At 33.8% G+C, this 11,902-nt stretch overlaps 1 long non-coding RNA gene across 1 annotated transcript; it reads right to left on the bottom strand.

Annotated features, from left to right (window-relative positions):
- Positions 1–337: 337 nt before the first annotated feature.
- Positions 338–1,405, bottom strand: LOC133304130 (uncharacterized). Its single transcript, XR_009750572.1, has 3 exons — positions 1,275–1,405; positions 833–973; positions 338–401 (listed from the first exon to the last, which is right to left on the bottom strand). It is a non-coding gene; the product is annotated as an uncharacterized LOC133304130 (long non-coding RNA).
- Positions 1,406–11,902: the final 10,497 nt, after the last annotated feature.

Genomic DNA, 11,902 nt, shown 5'->3' with positions numbered 1-11,902 from the left:
CAGCATAACCTTTGTTTTCTCATTGTTTCCCAATTTAAACAAAGGGTACCTAATTGATTTTCAGCCCAACCAACTCAATAACTCAATACATAACTAGCATGCATATATTGAATTTCAAGTAGACAACATTTATATTACATATCCATTACAAATCATGGAACTTAGCTTACAAAACACTATGATCATTCCCTTGGCTCCCATCAACAAAAGAGATGACCAAAGGCATGAGCATAGACTAAGTCCATTCCAATATACAAATCATACATCTATCATTGCATATTCATTACAATTCTATACATGTGAGCTACAAAACAACATGTATAATCTCAAAAGAAATGCCACATTTCATGCATAATCCAGATATGGCCACTTGCCACCAGAGGCTCCTGCAGCATCCTTACCTGAAAGGAGGTCCCCACAACACGCGGTGAGATATACGAATATATCCAGTAAACCAGGGGTCCTTGGAGCATCTCTCCACCCCACAGTTCCATATCAGTGTAATAGCAATAACAATAATAATGCAGTAAATACATATCTATGCAAAGTACAATACATCTCCAGGAGAAATCCCTCGAGCTCTCAAGCTGTCCTAAGGAAACTCAGATGCAAATAGTCCTACTGGCCAGCTAACTACCAAGTATGATTTACGCATCGTCATGCAACATACCAACATAGGGAAACACCATCCTATGCCACACCAAATGCATACACATACGTATAACAAAGCATTACACTATTTTATTGCATTTATATACACAATCACAACCTCTACCCTTTCAGGGCTTGGTAGAACAGTCAAGGGAATTACACCCAAGGTCTGAAGGCTTACCTCAAAGCTTCAGCAACCTTAGTTCACCACCAATGTCAACAATACTCTACTCCAAAACCAACACCAATTCCAATGAGCTACTCAAGCTCCATAGCTTGCTCAAGCGGTTGATCACTCACGGTCGGTCCAAATGTCTCAATCCTAGACATCATTAGGACACAATCATCAATCAACCAAGCCATACCATTTATCAACAATGCAAGAAATCCAATATCAAGCATCATATTCTTGCCATTTTACAAGTATACTCATTTAGCTATCTAAGCTCATTTTCACCGATTAAATGACATTCCTAGCACTTTCCATAACATGCTTTAAGCTCCATTCTTCCTAGAACATAGCTAATTTAACAACATTTCATCAAAAACCCTAAAACACTATTCATAAACCCTAACTCATGCAAATTTCAAGGAATCATGAGGTTCAAGGGTTAGAATCTTACCACCAATGGTCACACAACCAAGGATTGATGGCTCCTCAAGCTTCAATTGAGGTAGAAACTCTCAAAACCCCAATTTTCACCAAAGGGCCGAATTTTTGAGAGCCAATATCTCACCACACAAAGCTCCCCACTTAAAACTAAGCTTGGATTATGAAAGAGGGCGAGATTCTAAGCGATTTAGGCTTTTGAATCACCCAAAACCATCAAGGTTTCCTCCCTCCTCTCTCTCTTCTTCTCTCTCCCTTTCTTCTCCTTCTCCTTCTTCTGTTTGCTGGCGACGGGCATTGGGGGGGGGAAATGGGTTCTTTTGGCTTTTAGTCACTTAACATAGGTTAAGTGGCTTTAAGCGGGTATTGGTTCGTCTATATATTCAACTCCAATAATTACCAAACTTTACCCAAAAGTCTGGAATATTTTTCTAGGAATATTTTTATTTTTATTTTTATATTTTGGGCACTTTTGCCAGTACCCATTTATACCCCTTAATTTTTACTGAGTACACATTTTAACTCCAAAGTGACTCAGATTCATTTCATTACGCCTTATACTTAATTTTACTCACTAAAACATGTTTAATTAATTAATTACACTTGATTTACTAATTAATTAAGATGGGCTATTATAACTTCTCCCTACATCGACACCGTCCTTTACCCCTCATCAATACCAACAGCTCATATCTCTTCTCTCTCCCCATCCCCACCCTACTCCCCTGTCCCCTCATCCTTCTTCCCCAACGGACAATTTTAATCCCACCGTAGCAAGTGTCAATGGTGAGTTCCCTGCTTCCCTTCCTGCTTCTTGTTGGGTCTTGGATTCTGGAGCTACGCATCACGTCTCTCGTGCTCCTTTGTCCTCTTCGTTCTCTCCTTCTACCGCCGATTCGGTCGTGTCTCTCCCTAACGGCATGGTCGCTCCGGTGGTATCCATGGGTTGTTCAGTTTTATCTCCATCTTTAATTCTTAGAAATGTTCTTTATATTCCTGATTTCTCTTTTAATCTTCTCAGTATCAGTGCTATTTCTCACACCACTAACTTGGTTGCAATTTTTTCTTCCTCTCGTTGCCTTCTTCAGGATCGGGTCTCCAAAGAGACGATTAGGATTGCTAACCTAGTGCGTGGCCTCTACATCCTTGACTCTGCTGATTTACTTTCTTCCAAGCATATTGTTTCTCCTTTCTGTTTGTCTGTAAATTCTAAGAAAATTGCCTTGTGGCATTCTAGACTAGGTCATTTATCTCTTCCTATTTTATCATCAATGAAAAGTTGCTTGGATATTCCTGTTGTTTCTGATGATTTACAATGCACCGTTTGCCCTTTAGCAAAGCAAAAACGCTTGCCTTTTTTGTTAAACCCGCAATTATCTCCCACAGCATTTGATTTAATTCACTGTAACATTTGGGGTCCTTTCAACCCCATCTCAATTAATGGTTTTCGATTTTTTCTCACACTTGTGGATGATCACACAAGATATACATGGATTTTTCTTCTTAAACACAAATCTGAGTTCTCTTCTGTTTTTATTAATTTTTATAATCTTATTTACAACCAATTCCATGTATCCATTAAATCTGTTCGGTGTGACAATGCACCAGAATTTAATATTCCTTTTTTCTCTTCTAAAGGAATCACCCTCTTTCATTCATGTGTCGAAAGACCACAACAAAATTCAGTGGTTGAACGCAAGCATCAGCACATTCTTAATGTTGCTCGCGCTCTTCATTTCGAATCCCATGTTCCTCTCCCATATTGGCAGGAATGCATCCTCACATCTGTTTATCTCATTAACAGAACCTCCTCTCCCTTACTGTCTAACTCTACTCCTTTTACCCTTCTTCACAACAAACCTCCCAAATATTCTCACCTTCGCACTTTTGGTTGTCTATGTTATGCCTCAACCCTCTCACGTTCTCGTCACAAATTTTCTCCTAGGGCCACACCCTCTGTGTTTCTTGGTTACCATCCTGGTTATAAAGGTTACAAGCTTCTGGACCTTCATTCCAATCGTATTTTCATCTCAAGAGACGTCATCTTTTATGAAAATATTTTTCCCTTTGCTTCTGCTCCTATACTCTCTTCTCCTATCACTTCAATTCCCATTCCCACTCAACTCACCACTGCCACTGCTACGGCTCCTGCTCCTGCTACTGCTCCAACCAGACCTACTCGGGCTTCTCATCCTCCCAAATTTCTCCTTGACTATGACTGTTCCACATCAACAGCTCACCCTCTATCCAACCACCTCTCTTACCATCGCCTTTCTTCTCCCCACATGACTTTTATCAATGCTTTATCCACCCATTTTGAACCTACTACATACTCCCAAGCTTCCCAACTTCCTGAATGGTGTGATGCCATGAACACTGAGCTTCTTGCTCTTGAGCTAAATAAAACTTGGGACATTGTTTCTTTACCTCCTGGCAAGCATCCAATCGGCTGTAAATGGGTCTTCCGTGTCAAGTATAATGCTGATGGTAGCCTGGAACGCTACAAAGCTCGTCTCGTAGCTCAAGGATACACTCAACAAGAAGGTATTGATCACTTTGATACCTTTTCTCCAGTAGTTAAAGTCACTACTGTCAGGCTTCTTCTTACTCTTGCTGCTGTTTTTGGCTGGACTCTTCATCAGTTGGATGTGAACAACGCTTTTCTTCACGGGGAGTTAAATGAGGAGGTCTTTATGCGACTGCCTTCAGGGTATAACTGTCAGGGGGAGCCTCTTCCTTCAAATCCAGTTTGTCGCTTAAGGAAGTCTCTATATGGTCTAAAACAAGCCTCTCGACAATGGTTTCAAAAATTGAGCTCTACTCTGATATCTATGGGTTTTTCTCAATCAACAACTGACCACTCTCTCTTTCTCCAGTTTAAAGGTTCTTCTATGATGGCCATTCTAGTTTATGTTGATGATGTAATAGTGGCTTCTTCAGATTCCAATGCCATTCAGCCTTTCATTTCCTCTTTGGACAAATGTTTTCATTTAAAGGATCTTGGACCCCTCAGGTACTTTCTTGGAGTGGAGGTTGCCAGATCTTCCAAAGGTATTTTCATCAGTCAACGTAAGTATATTTTGGACATTCTTCAGGACACTGGTCTTTCTGGTTGTAAACCTCAAAATACCCCCATGGAATCCAATTTGAAGTTATCTAAACATGATGGTGATTTATTGGAAGATCCTACTTCATATAGACGTCTTATTGGCAGACTGATCTACCTTTCCTTTACTCGACCGGATCTTTCTTTTGCTGTTAATCGCTTAAGTCAGTTTCTCTCTACACCAAGAGTTCTTCATCTTCATGCTGCCCATCACATTCTTGCTTACCTGAAGCATACTATTGGACAAGGTATTTTTTTTGCTACTGATTCTGCTCTCCATCTCAAGGTCTTTTCTTATTCTGATTGGGCAAGTTGCCCTAATACTAGACGCTCAGTTTCTGGATTTTGCGTTTTTCTTGGTCATTCTCCTATCTCCTGGAAGTTCAAGAAACAACCCACAGTCTCAAGGTCTTCGGCTGAAGCAGAATACAGGTCAATGGCTAATGCAACTTGTGAAATTGTTTGGCTTTCTTCTTTATTACATGACTTTCGGGTTCCTCATCCTTCTCCTGCACACTTGTTCTGTGATAATGATGCTGCTCTTCACATTGCTGCAAACCCGGTTTTTCACGAGTGTACGAAGCATATAGAGATCGACTGTCACTTGGTTCGTGAGCATATTTGCAAAGGATCTCTTCAGACCTTCCCTATTTCTTCTGCCAATCAAATTGCAGATTTATTTACAAAAGCTTTGCATCCTACGCAGTTTCATCATCTTCTTTCCAAGATGGGAGTCATGAATATTTTATCTCCATCTTGAGGGGGAGTTTTACAGTTTTATTTTTATTATTTTTATCCTTTCTGTTGCACTTTGTAATTCTCTTTGCTGGTTTCTGTTATCAGCTGCAATCTTCCTTTATCGTTAGTTAGTTTCTTTGCTCCACTGCTCCTTGGGATTCTCCGCAATCTTAGGGAGTTGGTTATTTGCTTTCCCTTTATATAGTTGGTTCACTGTATACAGTATCATCAAAATGAAATTCAATTCAATGCATTTCTTATTTCTGAGTCTTATTTTACATATTCAGTATTTTATTCTTCCGTTGTAAAAGAGTCATTATCCATTAAGGGATTCATGGGTAGGTAGTTCGGATATGGATATATTCCATAACAATATATATAACAAAAAAAGAAAAGATTTACAATTTTTTAAAAGATTGTATACAAAAAAAAAAAATATAGAGCCAAGACCTAGATTGTGTATATAAAATATGGGAAAAGTATTTCTCCAGTCACTGGAGATAACTTCCAGTGAACTTAAAACGATGTCGTTTTGGGGTTATAAGATTAAAAAATTATAATGATAGATACTAATATAACCCTACAATATATTAGGATTACAAAAATACCTTGATTTCCGTCTCAAAACGACGTCGTTTTGGACTCACCGGAGATAACTTATCTCCATTGACCAGAGAAATCCTTTACCCATAAAATATACATAAGATAAATTTGTTCATTTCAAATTATTCAATTCAAGATATCTTTTGAATTATAAAAATTCAATTCAAAATAATATATATATATATATAGGGGTGAGATATTCTTACACCGGTGTAAGAGTTAGAAGTTTTACACTCAATCTTGACCATTGATCCACTTGTATCCAATGGCTCGTATTACTAAAATATTTGAGCCCTTAGATATAAGTGGGATCAACGGACAAGATTGAGAGTGTAACTTACACTGATGTAAAATGATCCTGATCCATATATATATATATATATATATATATATATATATATATATATATATATATATGATAATTGTCTTTATATTTCTTTTTGTATACAATCTTTTAAAAAATCGCGAATTTATTTTTTTGCTTTTTATTTTGGTAATCATAAGGCCAAAGCCTAAAAAGAAAAAAAAAACAACAAAACACCTAACTCCTACACACCATAGCTCTAGGCCTACCGACAGCTAGATCCGCAAGAAACAAAAACTGGATTCTAAGTGGGGGATCCCACTAAATTTGATGAAGAATATGATCTTCAGTGTCTATAATAGAGTTAGCCAGCCGGTCTGCATAAGAATTCCCCTCTCTATACGAAAAATTAATTCCATAGGCCCTCTCTCTCTCCTCCTTCTTCCTTTCTCTCTCCTCTCTCCTCCCCTCTCTCTATGTGGGGGTGCATGGCTCCCGAACCACTACATATTCGCTCCTCTATACGTATGCATGAAAGTCATCGTCCAACTTTTTTGAATCTGTGTCTGTATATGAGCTATCAAATGACACTCTGCTTCACCGTGCTTGGTGAGCACAATGATCACACTTGTTGAGTCATTTTCAATGATGATATTGCGGTATCCTGCACTCCAGGACGCCCCATAATTCTGCATTAAATGAAGAACAAATACCCAATTTGTAAGAGATGGCCCAGCACATCATATATATACAATTATAAACTTATCATATATATATATATATATATATATATGGTCAGGACCATTTTACACTAGTGTAGGTTACACTCTCAATCTTATCCGTTAATTTCATTTATATCTAACGGCTCAAATTTTTTAGTAATGTGAGCCATTGGATACAAGTGGATCAAAGGTCAAGATAGACTGTAAGACTTCTAACTCTTACACACCGGTATAAGAATATCATGCCCCATATATATATATATATATATATGGATTATATTTTCTTATGCAATAGGAGATAAAATATATCATGTTGCACTCACAAACTTATGTGGGTCTCACTGTACAAGAAAAGAGAAAAAAAAATTGAAGTGGGCTCCACACCTTTTTGAGTGTTTAGGAAAAACTTGCTATCTCCTATCAGAAGAGGTTAATATTTCCCATATATATAAGGGAAAAATACTTCTCATGTTATATGAGAAGTATTTTCTCATGTTGTGACCTTTTCGATTTGCATACAATTTTTTTTTGGTTGATTGACTGTACTGCCACTTTTAATAATATAAAATACCTAAATGCCACGCACCCAATTTTTTTTTCCAAACTGCCACGACACCAAAGTCGCTAAGTAATGTAGCAGCTATAAACTAAATATGTGACACATTTTCAGTGGTCAGCAAAGCTTGTCCAACCAAAATCTGGTTTTTGATGCGTGACATGTTGTTTTTTCAAAGTCGCTACATTAGGTAGGGACTTTATTTTGTTTTTGTTTTTCTAACCAGCTACTTTGGGTTTTTTTTAATAAAATATTAAAATAGCATTTATCGTAATAATAAAATACTTTGGTTTATTTATTTTTTCCCACGAAAGTCTCTTCTTTGGTTTTTTTTTTTTTATAATTTTAATTTTAAATCATACATGTCAACCAAGTTTAAAATATTAATTATCCTATAATTTACCTAAAGTAATTCATATAAGAAAAATAATATATGTCAACTAACCTATGGTTTAATTAATCCCTACACTAATAGAAATAATAAAATATTATTTATCCTACGATTTCAAGTCTAAAAATAAATTATATTCAAATATAATATATGCAAAATAATATTCAAACTAATGTTAAAATTTAATTTTAAATATAAAAATTAAATATTAATTATGATGTAATTTACCTAAACTAATTCATATAAGAAAAATAGTACATGCCGACTAACCTATGGTTTAATCCCTACACCAATAGAAATATTTTATTATTAGAATAAATGATATTTTAATATTTTATGAGTTTGATGTTTGTCATTTTAAAAGACATATTTTATGGCGTATTTTGTCTCTCACAAACATAGTTCAAATTTGTAAAATAATAGAATTATTTTTGCAAATTTGAACTATGTTAATGAAAGATAAAATATATCAAATGATATGTCATTGCGTAGATCTCGAAAAGTTATATGGAATCAAAAAAAATTATCTGATTTGGATACCCGAGTCAAAAGTTATGGTCTTCCGAAGTTTTACGGTAACAAGATTAACGTGTGAGTTCCCCAGGGGAGGAGGGCGTCACTCAATGAAAAAAATAAAATAAATAAAAGATGTGTAAGTGACGTAGGGGTAGGTTGCGGCACTCAGTGATGCCGGACCCCTTGGCGTCACTAAATAACCTCCATTTGTAAATATCATAAATCAAATCCCTGATAAATTAAAGGGATAAAAATTCCAAATGAGTCGAAGATCGATAACATTTTCGGGCCCTATGACTGATCCAGCCGCTAGCTTTTTGAATACATCACATCAAGTTTTTCTGTTAAAAAATTGTATTCTATAAATATTAACTATATGAGCTATAAGTTACAAGTATTGCTTGATATTGTTTTTAATACTCACATAATACAGTGCTGCTTGCGAATGGCAACATTAACAATAGTTCAAAAAATGACATTTGAATGATAAGGAAATATAATTGATTTATTATCATAAAATAGAAAGGATAACATTTTTTTTTGGTAAACAAAAAAACAAAAAAAAATAGAAAGGATAACATTAACAATAAACATTGCTTATTTGTTATGGCTAAAGGCCATGAAAATAAAACACAATGTTTGGAACTTTTGCATTGCCTAAACATAACGAAATGGGCAACGAAGGTTTTTTTTTTTTTTTTATAGTATATGGCTTGATAAATCATTTTGTCCTTCTTTTAAAAAATTTCTGAACTTTTTCTCATTCCCGAATTATATATCAATATGTTAATTTTTTTAAACAAAATAACAATTTTCTCACCAACAAAGCTCAGCACAGTTAGTAGATAGGTGAGTTCCTTAAGTACCCAAACAGAGGTTTGATTCCTAGCACTGGACGAGAGGATATCTTGGGAAATAAAAAAAAATAACAATTTTCTCTTACTTTTACTTGACAGAATTTTGACCGACACTTACTCCAGTAGATGAGTCATTTATTCAAGTGAGATATTAATTTTTTTTTTTGGTAAATATTCAACTGAGTTATTTAGTTTGGTTTTAGCGTAGGTCAAAATTCGATTAAACATAAATATATTAATATATAATTTAAAAAGAGGAATGAAATGTCAAAAAATTTAAAATGTAGAGGAGACAAAAATTTTAGATGTCATGCTTTAAATTTATTTATGTTATTTGAGTATTGATAGTAATAGTTAGATGTCAATTGTAATTTGATATTAGGGATATAATTGATTATTTGGTACGTTACTATTGTGAAAAATATTTTTTCCGAAATAAAAGTTAATTTTATCTCCTAACATTTTAAGAATTTTATTTCTCTTTTGTAATATGAATTTTTAAAATTTTTTTTTTATAAAGATTCCAAAATAATATTACTTTTTACTCTCTCTTTTTTTTACCAAAACCCTAAAATAATATTATTTTGGATTATAAGAAATAATATTATTCATATACCAGGAAAAACACTAAACCCTTTACTATTAATTGAAGAAATAGAAGCATACAATTGATTATTATTTTTAGTACTTTATAGACAGATATCCTACGAAGATGTGCTTTGTTGCTACATGTTCATCAGATAAATTATTCCAAAATGATAATTTAACATAATCAAAGTTAAAATTAATTTTGGTAGACTCGGATAAATTATTCCTAAATTGCTGAAATTTTTGTCACGAGGATTGAAATATTTAATTTTTTAACTTACGAATTTTCATTTAAAAATATTAATTCTTGACTACTTGATTCCGTTTAAGATGTGACAGCGAGAACCAATATGATAAACTATTTAACCTATGCACAGCGCATCGGAGTGACGGTGATTTGTGAATGATAAAAGAATTAAAAAAGAGTCGCCTTAGCTGTTTCCTCTTCACTTCACGCGGATCCACCGCTTTTTATATTGTAAAGTGAATTGAAGTATTGAACTAACAGAGATGAATAGTAACGTAGCGAGGCCAAGGTGGGTAGTAGTGTATGGGCACGAGATATATATGCTTATGAACGTGAAAACTACGTGCAAAAATGATATACCATGTGTCGGTCATGCCATGTTTGAAGACTTAGGAGCATATTCTTTAATGCTAATGGTTATTCCAAGATCCAAAATCACAAATAGAAAGACTCAAAACTCCTTGTTTATTTATTCCATAATCTACCCTGGCATAGCGTGGCAACAAGTCAATGCATGATAGCTAACCAGCAAGTCCCCACACATGACATCAATGAACACATATAGTATAATATTTTAACTATGGTTGTTTCCCCACTTTCAATTTCATGGAGCCCATTACCCAAGTGGGGCATTTCCTCCTTCAATCATGAAATTCAAATTATACCTTCTTCTTTCTTTATTCATAATTAATCAATCACCTTCAGTTAATCTTATTAAATTTATCAGTTCAATTTTTTTTTTTTATGTATCTATTTTAATGTTTCAATTTATTTTATTATTATATATTCTTTTAAGGGAAAAATATTTCTGCAGTTAATGCAGATAAGTTATCTGTATTTATTCCCAAAACGACGTCGTTTTGATATTGAAATCTTAAAAAATTATAAATATAAAGACTATTATAACCCTGAAATAAATTAAAATTACAAAAATACCATGATTTCCGTCCAAAACGACGTCGTATTAGGCTTACTGCAGAAAAAGGGAACCCTTCTTTTAATGATCATTTATTAAAATATTTAGTGCACACTAATTTGACATTTGTATACTGTTTTTCTTTTCTATCTCTTTTCTTCACATGATCTAATATAGACATCGCATATTTTTATGCGTGTAAAGAAGATAATTTTATTCCTATATAAATATTGAAATACATACTACCAAAATATAAAGACTAATTAAAGACTTGATTAATTTCTTTTTATGTACATTTAGTATAGCGTGTTAATGATTCTTTCTCTCATTTTGGTTGTTCGTTTACATTTGAAAACAAATTGAAATCATATATGTGTGAAATTCAGAGGAGAATCGTACAGGACAATAATATTTTCCCTTTTTTGTAAAAATGATCATAGCAGAGAGATTTTGTAATAGCATATTTTCGTGCATATTAGCACCTATGTTTGGGCACTAATGCTTTTCTTTCAGTTTAAAACATACTACATTAAAGGATTAGAAACAAAATTGAAGCTTCTCACACCCGAGTGTTTATCCAACTCATGTATCTGTCTGTTGTCTTATCCAATATTTAATCATTTGTTAAGAAACCGAAACTTAATTTAGAAAATTATCGTGATGTGCATATGGATCTTCATGTGACCTGACCAGCTTTCATACAAAACACAAGTATAGATTTAGTGAAAATGAAATTTACATAAAAACTATTGCATATAAAACCTAGTGGTCATGTCTCATAACGTGATCACATTATGTCAAAAATTTAAATTATTCAATAATAGATTAGCAGCCATAATTTTAATAATAAAAGTTATAAAATAAAAATAATATCATTTTATTTGTTACAATTTTGATATATAAAAAATAACTGAAATTTTGTATGTTAAAATAGACCAATGCATTCTCTGTTGAAATCAAATTTCAGAAGATACATTTCCAAATATATGCCTATTCTCAGATTTCACCATGGATTCATATAGAATTACACATTATTAAAAGATAAAAGAAGTTATATCAATTATCTACCGATATCAATACAATTAATGTAATAAAAT

Source organism: Gastrolobium bilobum, unplaced genomic scaffold (genome assembly GCF_033153095.1).
Source record: "Gastrolobium bilobum isolate Gb01-03AN ecotype WA unplaced genomic scaffold, APGP_CSIRO_Gbil_v1 utg5733, whole genome shotgun sequence".
In the NCBI taxonomy this organism is placed as follows: Eukaryota; Viridiplantae; Streptophyta; class Magnoliopsida; order Fabales; family Fabaceae; genus Gastrolobium; species Gastrolobium bilobum.
The sequence above is the reverse complement of the archived record's forward strand: the minus strand, read 5'-3'. Positions and strand labels throughout refer to the sequence as shown.